This window comes from Aythya fuligula, chromosome 5, assembly GCF_009819795.1.
Source record: "Aythya fuligula isolate bAytFul2 chromosome 5, bAytFul2.pri, whole genome shotgun sequence".
Lineage (NCBI taxonomy): Eukaryota > Metazoa > Chordata > Aves > Anseriformes > Anatidae > Aythya > Aythya fuligula.
This window is the reverse complement of record NC_045563.1, coordinates 7,352,356-7,370,108: the sequence shown is the minus strand read 5'-3', so window position 1 is coordinate 7,370,108 and position 17,753 is coordinate 7,352,356. Positions and strand designations below refer to the sequence as shown.

At 48.9% G+C, this 17,753-nt stretch overlaps 1 protein-coding gene across 4 annotated transcripts in view; it reads right to left on the bottom strand.

Annotated features, from left to right (window-relative positions):
• SYNE2 (spectrin repeat containing nuclear envelope protein 2) overlaps positions 1-14,731 on the bottom strand; it is a 186,390-nt gene extending 171,659 nt beyond the window's left edge. For all 4 annotated transcript variants that reach the window (XR_004253309.1, XM_032188232.1, XM_032188235.1 and 1 more), the window contains exon 1: positions 14,694-14,731. The gene's annotated coding sequence lies outside the window, so the exon portion shown is untranslated. The remainder of the gene's footprint in view (positions 1-14,693) is intronic.
• Positions 14,732-17,753: the final 3,022 nt, after the last annotated feature.

Here is a 17,753-nt window from a genome sequence, read left to right as displayed (position 1 = left end):
TCACCGTCTAAAACAGCACACACATTTTACCCTGCCTCCGATTCCTGCCCTGCCCCAGCGGAAGACTCCACAGCTGCTTTGGAAGGGAAACGAACACACTGCTAGAGGACATACCTGCAAGGATTAGTATTCTTTAAAAGGTACAAGGGGCAGATTGTCTGAGACGGGATTACATAGGGACAATACGCTAGTCCCTTTGCCCTCCTGCCCAGAAATTCATTCAAATAAAGTATGTCAAGTGTAACTATATCACATCCACCTCCAAAGAGTTTAAAACTGTAAAATATTGGTAAAAATGCCTAGGAACATTTTTCATAGGCTTTACAAACTATCACCTTTTCTACTTCATATTTTAGTTGATTATATTGTTTTATAACAATTCAATGAACCTGCAGAGCTAAACCAAATTCTTCAGTCCCATGAAATACCAAATAACTCTGAAATATATGTATCCATAGTGCTGAAAACAAAGTGCATGCTTTCAAATGAAAACATGACTTTTCAGGGAGATAAAACCAAAAGGTGAAGAGAATGCCCTCGTCTTTCCATCTTTCTGAAGAGTCTGGTGTTAATACAGGAAAGCGTTTAAGTGCTTACACCTTGGGATAGTCCATGAAATAAACTGTGAATAGCACAGAGCCAGAGAGACAGCCCCAGGAATGCAGGGACCTCGTTTCCAATTGATTGGTTTCTTGTTGATTAACTTTAACTGAATTGCTCTTTAGCTGTTGTGTGAGCTCCTCCAGTCTCGGACACACGAGCAGTCACGCAAGAAAGGAGCGTTACAAATGTCCTACTCAGAGGAAAACCTTTTAACTGGGGTTTTCCAAAGGAGCAACTTCTTGACCACCTGAGCTCAACCTGCAGTTCAGATGGTTCAATTGTCAACAAAAGCTTTCCCCATGGCAAGGACACTTACAAGACTCAAACCCAGGCTTTCCACTAGTGGGTTTGGGTAGGGAACTTCTTCCCCTACCTCTCCAGCTGCTTTCACAGTGGACACCTGTGAACACTGTTGGAAATTGGATCAGCACAGTCATAGCACGTTAATTTCAACCTAACTTCCTTGGAATCTCTCTTCGTTTCTCAAATTCAGCTGAAATTATTAAGCCAATTAAAAAAATATAATGGGTATTAACACACAGACATAGACACACTGACAGAGAGACAAAGAAGCCTACCAGGAGGTACCAGACTGGCAATCTCAAGAAATTAACCTGAAAATAATCATATCTCAGCCTTAAATTCCAGAGATCATCATGAGAATAGACAATGCTGATTTATACACCACGTCTCCAGTGAGTCCCAATGAGACTTAAGAGATGTTCTTCTTAATCAGTCTTTCTAAAACCATGCTTGTCCCAGAAGAGGGGAAAACGCTTCAGATGGATTTTGGTAGATTCACTAGCAAGGATTTCATAGCCTTTATGTTTCAGTTTGGATCAGTGTGGATTACAGATTTCATCCTTCAGTTACTCCAATCACAGGATACAGTAGGAGTTCACCATATTTTAATAAAATAGCAGTTTAGCAGAGCAATCCTCTACAGCGAAACTGCTGCTGTTTTCAAAACAATGTCTGCAACTACAGTTAAAATACAAATGCACATTTCATTAATTCTGAAAACACAAAAACCAGTAGTGCACGCTAACAAGGAAGCAAGATAACCTAGTCCACACTGCCCCATGTCCACAGAGAGTTTCAGCCACATCCTGCACGTCCCTCTACGCGCTGCAGCCTGCTGCACAGCTGTACCCTCAGAGTCCTCCTTACGAGCCAAATTTCAAATCCCCTTGCATGACTTTAGCTCATCATAAGCGCACTCCTTAGAGCTGAAGGCAGCAGCTATTCTGCAAACAAGCCTGTCTAGAGGCTGGTGAGCATTACAGCCCACCACCAGTAAGTCCCTACCTCGATGTTTTTGCCTTTGCAGACACGTGCCCTCAATTTCCCCAGTTATGCTGGCTACGTGTTCTCCATCGGTGTTGCAAGAGGAATTCCAGTCGTCTTTGCATGGCATCTCGAACCGCTTGTTTTTACTTTTCCTTCTTTGAAGTGCCACTGATTATTTATGACCTACTGCGGGACTCCAAAGCCTTTCCCTCCATAGAGGCCTCTCGATGTAAACTGGAGGCTGCTCCTAGCAACAGATTATTATTACTCATGTCTTCAGTCGAGCCAACGTCATGACTCAACCAGCAGATTTTTATCTTCGGTGAACGGGCCCAAAGGAAGTAGAGCTCCACAATGCAGGCTGACCAAAGACCCTTTTCCTTATTAACTAAGGCCCTAAGTTTATTTTGCATTCAGAGAGAAGCAGTAACGCTCAAAACTGCAAGTCCTGAGCTTTGCAAAGTGCTGCTGGACCTTCTTTTGGCAAGCAATCCTTCTGTAAGTCTGTTGCAGTCTCCTTAAAGACAAATTGTTGGGATCCAAATCATGATAATATGAGCTGAGGAATTATCAGAGAAAACCTCTTTGATCAAGTTGGGGTTGGGGTCGTGTTTTTGTGTGTGTGTGGTTGCTTTTTTTTTCTCCCCCACTTCGTTTGGTTGTTTTGTTTTTACACTTTGTTATTTTCCCCTCACTTCCAATATATTCATACTGCTCTTAAGTCAGAGCACTTCCCACAGCACTGAAATTCAACGGCCACACTTCCTACCCAATGTCCTCAATGGTTTCACCATTTTTAAGTACCAGGTTTGGGGCTGGGGGTGTCTGCATTTTCCAGTATCTTTCCTCTAAGACACTCTCTTTGCTGAAAGTCCAAAGCGAAGTTCATCCCTTTCACATTTAAATTGCTTCCAAATGTTGCTCTTGTGGGTGGCCTCAGATTGCATACATGTCCACAGCTGGAACGGGATCACCTGCAAACACACTGATCCCTTCTCTTCAAAGCCAGATCCTCAGGTAGGAAAAAATCAGAACACCACCGTTGATGGATCTGTCCTGATTTCTGCTACTCAAGGAGCTGAATACGCTCTCACAGAAAAATAAATCACAGAAACACTGAATGAGGGAATGGCTGAGGTTGGAAGGGACCTCTGGAGATCATCTGGTCCAACTCCCCTGCCCAGCAAGAGCACCTAGAGGACATTGCACAGGATGGCATCCGGGTGGGTTTTGAATATCTCCAGGGAAGGAGACTGCACAGCCTCTCTGGGCAACCTGTGCCAGTGCTCTGTCACCCTGACAGCAAAGAAGTGCCCCCTCGTATTGATCAGGAATTTCCTGTGCTCCAGTTTGTGCCCATTGCCTCTTGTCCAGTCGCTGGGCACCACTGAAAAGATTTGTCATCATCCAGTGGCACATTCTCTGGGCTTTTCTGGAGGAAAAAAGTGGTCTTCCATTAGGTTTCCACGACTTTCAAGGTGATAGGGAAAAGAGGCTATAGCTTTCTGATCCCACATAATACCCTACTGCCGTTAGATGGGTATCAGCCAGTCCTTTAAGAAGTGGCATTAGAGACACCCTGGACTGCCTGGGACAATGCTGAAACCAGTCTAGTCACGGGTGTTGCTAAGCTCTCAGTAGCAAGAGATGAAGGAATCAAAAAAGAAAAAGTTTGGAAATGGCTGAACAACTCTGCTCAGAAAAACAACAAGCCCAGAAACATCGGATCTGCAGGAAATACAGAGACAGACACAGAACTACACCCCACTGCCATGGAAATAGGCTTAACTCATGTGAACTGACACACTGAAGTTACATGCACAAGTAAGGACTCCTCCAAACAGTAAGAGCTGAAAGACCAAGACATTTCTTATTAGTTTATTTATGACAACCAGCAAGAGCGCATTTTTCTTATCCAGGGACTTCCCAGTGATCTATTTATAATCTTGAAAATGTGCCAGGACAAGCGCATGAGTATACAAAAGCAACACCACTTTTTAAGGCCAGCAAATGTTGCTGGTTTGCCTTTGATTTACACATCTGTAACACTTCCTGCTACAGAAGCACAATGGAGCTTCTCATTGCATTAATCAATTTCCAAACGCGGTTAGAGAAGTGTCTTTCCTGACCTTTTCTGTTTTTTGTGGGTGGCAATATATCAGTCATCCTGGTACAATTACACAGTTTGAAGATGGCATTAACTCCACACTGTTGTTAACACACACACAAATGCTTTTATTAACAGAGCTCAGCCTTGTTCACACATGCATCATGCACCTCCGTGGGTCAAATTTTATGAATTTGCTTGCACTCAGAACAAGAGCCTGTCTCACATTTATCTGTTCCCAAGTGGAAACGCAAGGCTGAAGCATGCTTTAAAAAGTTGACGAAAATGTGAATTTTTAACTGGTTTCCAAGTTTTCTGCATCATTAATAAAAACAAGAACTGCTTAGAACTCAAAGTCACAACTGTTCGTGAAAAAAGAGAGATTGATGGGGCTCGGAAAGGGCTCATCAGGCCAATGCCATGCCCAGCACACTGCTACGTAGGAAGCCAAAAATACCATGGTGACTGCACGCCTTCGCTACAGTCACGGGCTAGGATGACAATTCAATCCCTAAGTCACAGCCCAAAAGCACGCCCCAACCCAAACCTAGCTGTGCACTGCCCCAAAGTGTCCAACTAGGTGCAAAAAGCCATGCCAGCCGTATGGTGCGTTGCTGCTGCTGCCACACAGCCCAAAGGAAAAAGCTTTTCCAAAGCAGGGCACGGTCATGCACTTCCCTGCCGCTCCACGGGCTGCCCGTACCGAAGCTCAAAGGCCACCTCCTGCAGATAAGAGGGCTGTGGGGAAGGGTTATTGTAAAAATAACGTGAGAAACACCACGTGGCCTGGGATCTGGACCTGGGAAGTGCATCCAGTGCATACACACCTCTTCCTACCCACGCCGTTAGCTAGCATGGTGGGCACGCTCCATCCGGCACTTACCATGGGACCTGCTGAGGCTTACGAGCTGCAGGAGGCCTCGATGTGACTGTTCCTCAGCCGTGACCACGAACAAAGGATGGTGCTGCCCTACGTACTGTAATCTCTCACGGGGAAATGATGGATCACATCAGAGTCCAAGAACAGCATGGTAAGGAATCCGGGATTGACTACAAGTCAATCATTTTAGCTTATAAATACAATGGCCAAAGAAAAAAATGTGGTGGAGGAGTTTTTCCCTGACTCAGCTATGGTTCAAGACCAACTAACGCTGCATCAGCCCTCCATTGTCAGCAGGCAGAACCAACAGACACCCCCTGATCGTGCCTTGGACCCTGCAGCCTGGGCTCCGGGCAGCACCACAAGCGTTGGTGCCGGGAGGGACCAGAAGGGCTTGGAGGAAGATCCCCGAGGGGACGTGCATCTCAGGGCTGACCCTTTGAAGAACAAGCTCGTCTGTGGGCAAACGCCACCGAGGGAGTAGGGTGAGTAATTTACTGTAGGGGGTAATTTGGAAGCCCACAAGTGGATTTAGACACCTACCCAGACCCTGCAGGAAGTTTTGGGTGAACCTTGCCATTCTCAAATCTTTACCTCACTCGCTGTTCCTATTGGAGTGAATTCTGTTTAAATCATTTTGTTAAATTTGCTGCTGACCAAACGCTGATGAAGTGCTGTTAAAACCATGCCATCTAACCTTGCTGTTTACAAAATAAATCCTAAATTGCTGCTCCATTCAAGCTGTGTAAAATCTTTTCTGCATCCCACAAGATGAAAAGTTCCATCGTTTTGCTCCTAGAAGCCCCTCTCCATCTGCAGACGAAAGCTGCCCCTGCATGAGGGCAGCCAGGAGCAATCCTTGGGCTCCTTTTGGCAGTGGGTGCACCGCAGCCACCGCAGTCCCAGTGCTGTGGGGCACAAGCAGACCTCTGACCTTCGGGCGTGCTGCTCCCATCCTGCGAGTGAACGGCTCCGCAAGCAGCTCATCACGGCCCTTCCTCAGTGCTTCCTGGACCCAGATCACTTCTTACAATTGGAGGGGAAGGGGCAGGGCATTGCCTGCAATCACAGCGAGCTTAACTCTCACCGAGGAGACTGCCTGGTCCGAACAGGCCGGAAAACACTGCCCCTTTTGACCAAGCGCACTGCAATCATTTTCTTCTTTTATTTATTTTATTCACCTTCCTTTCCTTCAGATTGGAACCGAAATTCTTTGCTTAGTTCCTTTGTAGAGACTCATAACCAGCCTCCCATTAACGCTGAAACCACTTTACATGGTGTAAAAGGTATTTAAAATAGCACTAAGTAGTAATTACACCCACTTTGTATGAATGACATTATATTAATGGGAATCGGGCTCCTAGTAATATTCTGCCTTTGAAGGAACACAAATGTTTCCTTCCCACTGCCTTCCTAATTCCCTTCTTCCCTGAATAAAGGAAACAGTCAGATGGTTAACAAGCAGATTATGCTGTTGAGTGAACCTCGCCTAAGCAATAAAGGCCTGAAGTTTGCCAATTAAATCATAAGGCTGTTCTCAGTCAGGAGGATCTTTCTGAAAAGCAGCAAGCTGCTTTTTCCGGACACTGAGAGAAGGGAAAGGTGGGGAGAGCAGTGATCTAAACGCAGGAGTTTTCGCTGGGGCAGGGCTTGCTCTTACAGCAACATCGCTGGAAATGGCAGCGCAATGTTTGCACAACAGACCTCGGCAGACAGATCCATTGACTGTGTCAGGAGAGGGGAGGAAAGCGAAATGCAGCGTGTGTTTGGGAGCCAAATGAGACAGGGCTTGTCTCATGCGAGCCCTATCTGCTTTGGCAGTATTCCTGCAAAGATCACGGACTTGTTTTGATCACTAAATATAGCAGAGAAGAGGAATCCTGCTGCAAGTAGCTCCCCGCCAGCACTTGCTGTTTTACGCCGACGGAAGGAGAACACAAAAGAGAGGTTTGTCCAGCAAATGGCCAGCATCTGAAGGGCAAATTACAATTTTAATGATACGTCCTAGCCTGGCAGCTGGGAATTCATCAGATTTTCTCTCAAGCACATCCAGCCTGGGCTGCAACAAGGCAAATTGCTGTTTTTCCCCACGTACCTCTGTTCAGACCCGAAGGGGCTGCCTCTCCAAGGAGCGAGCTTCTCACTTCCACGTAGTTCTTTCAGCTGAAATTTCCCCCAGAAATGCTACTGGGGGTCTTTCTAGACACCTGCCTGTCAAAACCTGCATGCTCACATGGCTGTGTGGGTTTGGGACATGCGAAAAAAGCCCTTCAACCATGCTGTCTCCCACACCAGACATGCAGGGACGCTCTCTGGTAGGAGAAAATCAGCACTTCGCTCCATGAAATGGAATTTTTGTTTTCTTCTTAAGACAAAATGTCTTTTGCTTTGTTTTCAAAGAATCGGTTGCTTTAGGGAAAAAACAAACAACAAAAAAAAACAACCATACAAGCCTAAATCTCTAACTTACAGCATAGCTTCAACCTTCAGAATAACTTTTTGTGTGCAGCCAAAACCAAGCCAAACACTCTTATTCCTTCCTACCAGTGCAGCTGCCAGAGGACCAAACAGCCAAACTGCGCAGAGAAAACCCAGGAGAAAGACCTTGGTGCTCTATGCCTGCTAGAATAAATCACCGTACCAACAAAACACAGTCGCAATTGCAAAACCAAGGACTCCAAACTGGAGACAGCTCAGCATGAAGGACGCCTTACTTGTTTCGTGCACTCCCCCTCTGCGTGTGCAGGATGAGAAGGCTTCTCTCCAGGCCCCGAACCACAGTGCTGCCCAGCTCGCTTTCTTTTCGAACCAGGATTTCTCACACCGGAGACAAGACGGGATGAAGGAGCCCTGCGCATCTCCCTCGCTGAAAGGCAGCAAGATTACTAGCACCGAGTTACTTATGGACAAGTTCAGTCAAGCAACGGAGAACGCGTGTTGCGCAAGCACCACCGCTGCGCCACGGCCAAGCAGGTGAGGTAAGCCACGAGCCACGTCTGGCATCCCTGGCCAAGCCCAGCACACCAGCACGTGTTTCGGTACAGTTTTCTCCCGGAGCCGCCGTCCCGGATGAAAGTCCAGTAAGGAGCTGGCGTGTGACCACGGACACGCGCTCCTGGCACAGGATGTGCCTCGGTTTCCTTACAAGCCCTGCACAGCTTTCAGAAACAGGGGACTGGCTTTTCTGAGATCCTTTCCAAGAAGGAACACGTTAAGAGTCCCTTCCAAACCATTCGAAGGGAAGACTTTGCTTGCAGAGGATACCTACGAAGCCTGCCTGCAGCACCAGAAATGCACAGCCGCTCTGCAGGAACACCGTCTGCTCACACCTTCGTTGTGCAAGTATCTGCTTCCTCCCCCTCAGAAACTGCTGGGGTGCCCCTGGCACACAAATGGGAAGAAAATTCAGATTTTTCCCTACTCCAACACACAGCCAGCTGTGCTCTTACTTCCCTCTTACAACAACAAGCTCTGCCTCCTCCGTCCCCGGGGTATTTCATCACCAACATCCCACCCAGATCTGCGTAAGAAATAGTTTTGCAAACCATCTATCAGAAACCTTTCTTTCACCCCCCCTTTTTTTTAAAAAAGAAAAACAGCAGTAAACCTGTCAGTCTGCTATCTTTGAAACCACTTGTTACAGTCCGAGTGGTTGATGAAGCAGGTTGACAATACCAGGAAATACCTGGAATTGATCTTCAACATTTATTTTTGGAGACTGGCTTTTCTTGCAACTCCTATTTAATGGTTTGCTCCTTCCCTCCTCTTCCCATTTGTGCTCCCTGGAATCAGACTGCAGTTTGTTTTACCTCTTGGAGCTCAAGCACGGACCTCCTACACAGAACTTCAGGATTCAAACCCAGGCTCGCACAATGCGCTCTTTCTATTCCCCTGCTCTCATATTCTTTCCATCTTATCAAAAAGGATAAGGGGACGCTCTGGTATTTGTCTGAAACTGGAGATGCAGCCGATCCATGTAGCGCTCAGTACTCGCCTGTACTCCCTATCTCTGTTACACAGCAAATTCCTTCAGCAAATTCCCCCCCAGACGCCCAGCTCATTTGGCAAAGGAAGCCTTTCTGCTGCAAACTAGTTCTCCACGCAGGAGAAATCTCATCCTTACCCTACGTGGTTCACCTGTGCAGGTAAGTTAAGCTTTTTCCAGAAGAGCTGGTGCTTTTTTCTTTTTTTTTTTTTTTTTTTTTTATCATGCCACTAAATAACACAGCAGCAGCAGCCGCACTTCACAGAGGACCAGGTCGCATCTTCCCAGGTACCTCCAAAGCTCCCCGAGGTCCAACTGAGTGTTTCATTGCAAGTTTCATATAGGTCAGTTTAAAGAGTTTCCACAGACCATTAAATAATCCTACACGCTGTTTCACGCCGCAGCAAGCCTGAGGTGAAGCAAATTTAACCCTAAAGGTTAAGCCCTAAGGTTTAACCATTTTAAAGCATGCCTGCAATCATTCACAGCAGCCGAGTGAACACACAGTAATTCAGCTGTATTAACACCTATGACATTTTGCTAGTTCCTTTTACAAAAGGGACATGTACCTACCAGGTGCCATCCACCACCGAGAGCTGAGCAGCCGGCGTCCCCCTGGGACAGTGGCAGGTCACGAGGCAGCCGCAGGGCGCCCGGGCACACCTCTGGGATCCTGCCGTCATCGCCACTGCCTCCACCTCTGCCACCAGCCCGGTGGGCGACCTTGAAAAAGCCCAAATCCCCCTTGGCCTCTTATTTATAGCAGACGATTGTCTCTTTCTGAATCCGCTGAGTGGCCAGGAAGGAGGACGGCGCCGTGTGGGACATCGCTGCCCACTCCTTGCTCCCAGGTAGAGCCTTCCAGGCTCCACCACCCCGCTCCACGCAGAGGCTGGGTCTGGCAGAAAGGAGGCCACGAGCAGCCCTCCCAGAAGCTGCCCTGCGGTACGAGGCGCTTTGGCTGAGGTTCAGCCCTCCTGACATTAAACAGCTACAACAGAGATGGCTCCGTGTGCCTCCATTGTTTGGACAGGGGAGAAACAATGGAGAGAAACAGGCACTTTTAGGGCAGTTTGTCCGGTGTATTTTTAGACGTCCAATTCAGCGCGGATGAATCATGGCCCAGAAGTGTTTGTTCCTCTCTGGTGACTATGAAAGGAGTCTGGACAACTGTCTCCCGTGCAGACAGCTATGCTGTAGTTCGGCGAGACGAATCTCACACTTTTAAGCTGGGGGAAAGGACATAGAGAAGCACTCCTGGCTTTCCACAGAGGTGAGAAATATCTCCTCCGCCAGAGACACAAGGTGCAAGTGCCCCGTGCTTCCCTCCCTCGTAAACTTCTTGCAACTCAACAAGATGCAGTCGCCTTCGCTGAGAGAGCTTAGCTTTGCTGGAAGAGCCTTGTTTAATCGCTGAACTTCAAGCTTTCATGGAGTACTCCTACAAGCAAAGCTCCACGTTGCTCGCTGCACGAGAGCTTCCAAGAAGCAGGGCACAATGCTCGTGGGGCAGCTTTCATTTCTCTCCCTGTACCAGTGGTTATTAGGTGGTTATTACCAGCACAAAACAGAGCTCTCACTAGCACAAACCAACACAAAGCCACTTCTGAAGCTGCCCAGGTGCAGTGTCTTTACAACTCTTTGTGGCCAGTCGTACGGCGGCCACAGACCCACAAGGCACAGTCAGCCACGCGTTCCCCAATCTGCCTCCACCTTTCACTTCATCATTCACCAACTTCTTGTGTTTCTCCTGGCAAGCAACAAGTCAAATGATCCAGAAAGTAAAACTTCTTCCTGTACAATCCACATTTCTGCCTCCTCCCTACACTTTCATAGAAGTAATTACAAGTGTTTGTTTTCTATCTTAATTGTCATTTCCTTTGACAGAACTCGCAGCCCGAGCCTTAAAGCTCGAACACTTCATACTATTCTTTCCTCTTTTTCCCCATTCCCAGCCACAAACAGGATTGCTTGTATCAGGGTCAGCAATTCCTTCAAGTCGTCTCGAGCCAATCTGCGCAGCTGCATTGTGTGGGGCGTTATCAGCAGGCTGCAGGAAGGCAAGAAAGCAAACATGCTTCCCTGCGAGACACCAGAGGCTGGAGTTAAGCGTGGAGTGGAGCTCTGCCCCATTTCCCCTCCTGTGGGGAGATACCAGCCTACCAGCCCTTTCCCCAGCACAGATTTCTTTTCCCTTCCAGTGTGCTCAGCTAAGCAAAACACAGGTTTTTCCCCACTCCCTCTTCTGCCCCTGTCCTGGCCCTGTAGCATCTCCAGAGAAGCAGCTTTCTTCATCTCCTGCTGTGAAGACGGTGAGCTAGGTGATCCGTAGAGGCTGTCTTCTTCATGGCCTCACTAGCACCAGGATTTGTGTCCTGCCATCCATGAGGACCACAGGAAGCTGGCCAGAATTCACAGCCCCCTTTAGCCTTCCCATCGCCACTCTGCAATCCCTTTGCAAACAAAATGACCCAGACATCTTCCCCCTCCTGGCATTACCCCAAAACGTGTTCATCCTTCACAGCAACTACTTGCTGCTGACACCCTTCATGCTCCATGGGACACGAGTCAGTCCAGGAAGGGCAGGCAGATCCATGTTCTGTGGGGTAATATCCACTATCAATTTATGATTCATGGTCCAGTAGCTGCAGGTGCTGCTGCAATTGTAATTTCCTCCTTCTCCCGGGCAATCAGCAGGTCTGCACAGGAGGGAGCAGGGTGAATGTGGCCTGGACGTGCCACTTGTACTCTCAGACATGTATTTGTGATCCAGACCAATTCAGCCTTAGCTGAAGTAATAACCTACCCCAGACCTAATCCCAGGATCGACCCTCTCCACAGAGCACAGCTGAGAAAACCCAAATAAACCTGACCTCCCAGCAGCTGTGCGGCCAGCGAGGATGAGACCTCAGTCTCAGTTACAGGAGTCTCCCACCCACACTGGTCAGGGATGAAACTCAGGCAAAGGAAGATTAGGTGAGAGGTATATGAAATGTCACCTTCCCTTTAATCGCAGCTTATGGATCCGGTCCCAAAGCGTTACTCATACTGCTCCACACTCCACACGTATAATCCCACCGACTAATCCGGCTGCTTGTTCAAACAGGCACGTTGCTGGGAGTGTTCCCTCGCAATCGCTGGCTCCCTTTCCAGTGTTTCTCCAAGTTCGCAAGCAGAGACTACATCCTCTCCCACATCTAAAGCCCTGTGACAGTTCAAAACAAACTGCAGGAAAGCTAGGGAAAGTGCGGTGGCACACATGGCACGCTTTCAAAATGAGAAACTTCACTACCTATCAGTAGGTTCTCCCCCCACTGCTGCCAGGTAATGCTGGGGAAACACTTCAGTTGTGGTAAGCAGCAGATAAGCATCTCTTTGCACATATACATATAAGCATCCCAGCTGCTAGGCTTTTAAAACCAATATTCACTGTGCCCCAGGGAGGAAAAGGAATGGGGTAGACTGGCTGAAAGGCACAGCTTCACTCGTAAGAGTCTGGATCAGCCCTTCGCATCTCCCTATACAAAACGGGCCATTGAGAGTCCAGTTCTAAAACAGAGTCGCAGTTGCTAAGAAAACAGCGCTGCAAACAGATGTCAGGAGATGATTCATGAAGTAAAGGCATATCCCTGTACTACAGATAAACCCAGATGAATGGGGCTCTTTATACCTGATCTTTCAAGCTGTGCCTCTTCTTGCCCTCTTTGGGATTTCTTCTTTCATTCATTTCTATATTCAGATGGAGAGGAAACTGAACGAAGCTGAACTCGCTGTTTATGGAATTAACTACTGGTAAAGGGGGGTTACAATGAACTCCGTAAAAGGGCTAAATTGTGTCCATTTTTCCACCCAAACAAAGACTTACCAACACAAGAATCAACTGTGCCTGAAACCTACCAAAAGAAGTAACATAAAATCCCCAGTAAAACACTGCAAAGGAGGGAATAGTAGCAATTGTCCTTTTGCTACTTTCATTTATAACAGAAAACTAACAGCCAGGGAGATAAAGCATTTTAAACCTATTAGATCATTAAGGCATATTGCTTCTTGAATTACTTCATTGTGTCTATGCTTAAAATCTTTGCCTGACAAATAAATAAAAAATAGCTAGCATGCTCCAGGACCAGCTGTGTGCTGACACCACCAAAGTTCTAATTTACTTTAATGAACTTTTGATGAGATTTAATTAGAGGAAATAAGTTCCTTTGCTCCCCTTAAACTGTCCTGCTCAGTTCTTAGCAAGGTCTGATAGCAGTGGCACTTAAAAAGCAGTTTTGTGATGTTATTTGTAAGTAGACATTTAAATAAAGGAGCTTTCATATAGATAGCTGTATGGCTTTGCTATAGATAGCTACAGTAAAGCCAGTTATCATTCGTCACCCTTCGTGATGAGGAAGAGAAGAACAACCACCATTTATACACTTCTGAATACGTATTTGTACAGCATCCAGCACAAGGGGGACCCAAACATTGCCACAGCACGAATCAGCACAGTGCTCACTGCAGTCACCGCTAGATTTTCCCTCCAAGCTCCCGTGTGCCACTGCCTATCCCCCTGCTCCTTGCAACCCGTCCCCATCCTCGCTGGCAGGGCCTCTGCTCCCCTTCCACAGCGGGTCCAAGTGGCCCCACAGCACCCTTCTACTCCCACCACAACGTGCCCTGCTTTGTCCTGGAAATCTGTTACTTCAGCTGCCCTGATTTTAATGTGAGGTGGTTGTGTCTACTGTGGCTGTGTGTAGAGTTAGCAGCCGCTACTGTGCGCCTTCATGAGCTGTAAAACAGCCACAGAGGGGACAGGAGCCCATGGCCCCGCTCACCAGGCACCAGAGCCCACGGGTGTCCCTTTTTCAGGTATCACGTTTCGACCAGAAGCATAAACAGAGGTTCTGTTAGCTCAGCCAACACACAGTCGCAATAACTAGCCACAGTCCTGCACATGGCACTTCTGTCTTTGCCTGTCCTGTGATGGGTAAAGCGCTCCTGAAAGCGGAGATGGAGAAAAACGAGTGAATGATGGAAAGAGGGGGCAGAGGACAGGTGGGACACGGGGCACCCTGACAGGGGGGAGCAGAGGCGCGAGGAACACGCAACCACCGAGCTGACAAAGGATGGAGAGGCGGTGAGAAACCCTCAAACAAACTCGCCCAAAGTTTTCTTGTCTGGGTGTTTTGAGGAAGCCGAGAAGCACGCACCTGCTCTGCCTCCCTGCACCCCTCAGGGACAGAGAGGGGACAGCAGAGGAGTGTTTGTGGGGACAGGGAGGGGATCCCTGACCCTGAGGCAGGTCAGTGCTAAGGCAGGGAGCACCATCCCCACAGGCAGCGACTGGAGAGCAAGCAGGGGGTGGCTGGGAGCCGGGCTGGAGGCAGGGCTGAGGAGAAAGAAACCCCCGAGCAGCGCGGGAAGCACGGGCAGGGCTCAGCGCCTCAGCCAGGAGGCTGTAAAAAGGTAAAACCACCACAGCAGCACAGCCCTGGAGCCAGCACAGAGCCCCCCGCAGCACACCGCTACTTTTCGCTCCGGAGACAACTTTGCCCCGGCCAGCACCCACCGGCTCTCCCCGCACCGCCTTGAGGCGGGACCCAGCGCCCCGGGATCCCCCCTAAACCCCCCCAAAGGCTGTGGGGAGCCGGGCTTTTGGGCGACAAAACCCTCCCGCGGCCCTCCGAGGGAACAAAGGCGGCGGGGAACAAAGGCGGGCAGGTACCGCCGCGGCGGAGCCCAGCCGAGCCCAGCCGAGCCGTGCCCAGCCCAGCCCGGCCGCTGCTCCCCACACAAAGGCGCGGCCGCGCCGCAACTCGGGGTGCCCGGCGGGGCAGACTCACCGCGGCGGCGGGTCCGGGTGGCGGCGCTGAGGGCTTGGGCGGCGGGACGAGGAGGAGGAGGAGGAGAAGGAGGAGGAGGAGGAGGAGGAGGAGGAGGAGGAAAGGGGGGAAGGAGGAGGAGGGCCCAGGCACCGGCCGCTCCCCGCCCGCGGCCGGGAAAGCGGCGAGGCCGCAGCCCCCGCACCCCCGGGGCGGCGCGGCCCGGCCCCTGCTCCGCCTCCATCGGCCGCGGCCGGGCAAAGGAGAAGCGGGGCCCCGCTGGGCTGGGTGGGTCCTGAGGGGGTCTCCTGTCCCCCTGCTGGGCAGCCGGAGCTGTTTTCGTTTCGCTTGGTTTGTTTTTTGCCTCCCATCCCGGCCCGAGCAAGCTTGCTCCCTCAGAAGCGCTTGCTCCCCTCGGCTTGCTCCCTCGCCCCGCTTGCTCCCCTCGCCAGCCCCAGCTGTGGGATTTGCCGGTGTTTTGCCTCCCAGGCTGAGCAGGGCACCGCTGTGCCCACTGCCCCAGCTGCTGGAAGCAGGCAGGGGAGGCCACAGTGTGTGTGTGTCTGTGTGTTTGGGGTGAAGGGTCACGCTGGAGGTAAACAAGGGCACGAAAGACGTGTTCGTAATGATAAGAACCATTCCCTGGTCTGGGATTGTCTGAACTAACACGATACAAAGAAGTAAAACGCTTCTGCTTTGCCACAAACCTGCAGCACCCTCAGATTGTGTTTAGAAGATCAGAAACCTAAGCAGACAGAAACTGGAGACCTCTCCAGCTCCTACTCCATCCTACGTGGCCGCAGCATCCTTCCCTGCGCCCAGCTCCCTGCAGCCACACACGGACATCCAGCCTGGTCTCAGGGGCACATCACCTGCCTTTGCCTAGCCAGAGCTCTCAAAGTGTAAATTGGGTCCACTTATGTGAACACAGAGCAACTTAGATGATTTTTTAGGAACTTCAAGGAAGGGTTTTAGTTTTGTGGGGGTAGGAGGAAATTCCTTATTCCCTTTGAGACTGGGTAGCTTTTGGCTACAGACTTCACAAAGTGAGAAGATGCAGCTAGTGGGAACATTTGCTTTACACGCTCAGAATTCAGCTATCTATCCAAAGAAAAATGTAACTTTCCAAAAATCACTTCCTGCCAGTGCCAATGCATCAGTTTTCTCATGAATCTGTGCTGATAAAACATCAACCAACTTAAAAAAGTGGAAACGAGCAAGGTCCCATATTGGAAGGCTACAAAACCAAATGTTCCACTCCTTCCTGCCCTCCTCCTTATAACTGAAGCTCTTCCGGATTTGGACTCCTGATTATCCATAACATTTTTAATTATTTTTTTTTCCTCCAGGCAGAAATGAATCTTGCACCTTTCTGAGTGCTATTTTAGTTGGAGTCAAAGGACGCAATGTGTTGCAGGAGCACCAGTCAAAGCTGGTTACAACCTGACTGCCCTGCCTTGGCAAGCACCTGCTCTGATTCATGCTGCCTTTGTGAGAAATCAACCCACAAGTGTTTTTTGTGAGGTTGCTGGGGTTTCTATAACATTTGCGTAACGGTGGTGTTGTCTTTGATATTCCACGGACACGGATTAAGGCAGAGGGATGCATTCAGGCAGTCTGCCACAGTTTCCTAACTTCTGTGTTACGGTTACTGTAGTGCATTGCTCAGAGTGAAAAAAAAAAAAAAAAAAAAAAAAAAAAGCATTTCCAACGTATTTACTACCGTTGACTGCTAAATGTCAGTCTTGTGTTTAAGTAAGGGAGAGAAGAAGATGGAACATCAAAACCAAGCTCTGTTCCTTCAAGAATTATTCCAAAACTCCTCTTGCTCACTTGGAGACTCCTCCCCACCCCATCAAATTCAGCAGAAAATGTCTCGTGGAGTCTTGACCTTTTGTGCCATGGAGCACTATCGCTCCATGCTTTTCCTGCTGGCTTAACCCTGCCATGAATCACACAGCTCCTCGTTCCAGCTTACACAGTGCTGCAGCTATCTGTCATGCTTTGTCAAACACGAGCACAGGTCCCAGCCCAAGGTGCTTGTTTTCACTTAAATTATTCATTTCATAATTAGCTTGTAAAGCACTTTGAAGACACAACACAAAGTGTTATTAATGCTAAGTAGTATTATTGGACAGGCATAATGCAGGCAATTAAATAATAATACTGTCAGAAAAATGGTGTGAGACACAAAGGTAAAATTAAGTCGTAGATGCCTACTTTATATCCAAATCTTCCGGCTGTAGATTACTCGGTACAACCTGAAACTTTGAAAATAAGCTTTCATCTCTCCTTTTATACCCAGCCCTCCAGCTAGGAACTGGAAGAGCCCTGTGCTCAGATTAATGCTCTGACAGGTGAATGGGTGCTACCAGTGACACTAGCAAGCTGCTGCTGTGGATCAGTCTTTGTGGAGGACGAGCAACAGCTGGAAGCTGTGTGATCAGGGCTCTCAGCTACCACCCACCGGTGTCCAACATGAGCTGACAGGTTTCCAGGGCACTGGGGTAAAGACCCACAGAGCAGCACTGCAGGCTACAACCAGCAATGGTAAAGCTAACCACAGTGGGCATGATAAACTCTCGCAACTCCTGTGTGCCCTCTGGGTGAGCATATGATCAGTTCTGCAGCATGTCCTGCCTCAGTGTTTCCATACCACTCTGCCCAGCAAACTCACAGAGCTGAGTGCTGCAGGATATGTCTCACACAAGGCATCCAGGTATCTCATGCTTGCAGGTTCTGCGTGGGTGAAGGGCACGAGCTCCGTGGCAGGACGTCCCTTCTGCAGTGGAGAATTTGCATGACTGGAATCCAGCATTGGAGGGAGATCAAATTCCCCAAATCCGCTGGATAAAGTGTTAACTCTGAAGGATAGCGGTGGCTGTGTAAACTAAGTTTGTGTGGTTACTACAAGTCATGTTTACCCTCTGGCGTGCCAGAACAAACCTTTGGCCTGGTGACCCTTCTCTTTCCCCTGCATGCAGCCCCTTGTGCTGTGCTAACACACTGTGTGTGCTGGAGCTGGGAGATAGATGAAAACTAGCCCAGAAGAAGAACATTTTGTTTTTATCTGGATCGTGC